A 1,950-nucleotide genomic window follows, 5' to 3' on the forward strand; every position below is an offset into this window, starting at 1 on the left:
TAGCCTGGGCTGGAATCTGGCCATAATAATAACATCAGAAGAACAAAGAAATGTACAGTTTACCTAATTGAGAACTTTTGGAAATTAGAAGGATTAAAATCTAAAAAAATATATATAACTGAACAATAAGAGTGAAAGTAAGATGTTCAGATGATGCTGGCCACATCAAGTGTCATCCTTTATCAGAAGGAAAGGAGGACTGAAAGTAGGACACAACTTTAACAATACCTAATACATCCCCAGATTAATATACTACACCTATAACAATCTACAGGTATGCAGCAGAAATAAGTCTCACACAAAGCTCACACACACAGAGCATAAAAAAGAAGCATAGGACAGGTAACCAACTGCCAATATTTCGTAAGAAATTCTCACTCAATGCACCTGGAGTTATGCCCACCCCTGACCCTACCCATTAATTCTGTCCCTCTGGATCACATGACCTCAAGGTAACCTCACCATCTTCAGACTGATGAGAGATCCATAAGAAAGATAAGCATTGAATTATCTACAAATATGGACTTTGAAAGTTCAGGCATCCCCCTCCTGGGCCAGGAGACTAAATCTTAGACACACAAACCAGTCATGCATCCATTTATAATTTTTTTTCCTTTTATGAGTTTGTTTTACTTTTCTATGATGTTGGAAGGAGAGGTAGACTGATAATAGAGAGGGAGTGGGGAGAAAGAGAAATACTAAGGAATCAACAGAGAGAGAGAGAGAGGTGGGGGGGAAGGAAAGAGTCATGTGTAAGCAGAGAGTAAAATATGAAAAAGGATGGGAAAAGAAGAAAAGTGAGAGAGGAGAGATTGAAAGAGAAGAGAGAGCCAGGGTGGAGAATGAGAAGAATAAAAGAGGAAGAGAGAGGAGGAGGAGCAGCAATAAATGATGGAAATAAGAAGAGAGATTGGGAGAGGAATGCTCGGCTGATTATCCAAGTGGTAAAGATGCTGGGAACGGAAGAGGAGGAAAAACAAATTTTAATGGAGAGAAACTATTAGAAGTCCATATATACACACATATATACTAAATGATACACTGCATCACATGTAGCAATTCTATCATTCATACATGCACGGATTTCCAGGATGCCTGGAATCCTACACAACTGTTTAACTCCGCATGGACTGCAATACTGACCAGCTGAATGGTCCAATGGAATATTTCCATGGTCTAATGGAACAAGCTGTTAGCCCTAGGGACACAGAGGGACTTCTGAGTTGATTCTAAGTAAATTTGTGAAGGTCTTTTGGAGGATTACCATTAAATATATATATTATGGGAAGGCGGAGAGATAAGAATCAATGAAGTCCAGTGACAGGTGTGGAAGTAAAGGGAACAGCTGAAAGAATTATGTAGAGGTGGAAATAAACCCTGTCATGACTGATGCATACAATACTAGGGAAGAAATATATATATATATATATATATATATACACTCATATCATACTCTCTCTCTCTCATATATATATATATATTCTAATGATACAATACTCAGCAACATTAAGCTCAGAATTACAATTTAAAAAGCTGCAGCATCTAATAAAATAGACATTCTTTACTTCATGTATTGAGTACTTCTTTTCCTGCTTGTGAGCACAAACATTCACCTTATAAATACACACACACACACACACGATAGTATCAAATAGGGAGAATGAGTGCTTGACACATTTGGTGTAGAAATATATTCTTTGTGGAAATCCCTCATGAAACTATTGTTAATCCACAAATAGGGAATATATAATTTGATATGTATATATACATCATCATCGTTTAATGTCCATTTTCCATGCTAGCATGGGTTGGACACAAATAGGATATATGAAAACACACACGTATATACATACATACATACACGCATATATATATATATATATATGAGCATACATACATATAGTCATTCATATAAATACAGTACATAAAGTTTTATTGAAGATTATATAC

This window comes from Octopus sinensis, linkage group LG18 (genome assembly GCF_006345805.1).
Source record: "Octopus sinensis linkage group LG18, ASM634580v1, whole genome shotgun sequence".
NCBI classification, from domain to species: Eukaryota; Metazoa; Mollusca; class Cephalopoda; order Octopoda; family Octopodidae; genus Octopus; species Octopus sinensis.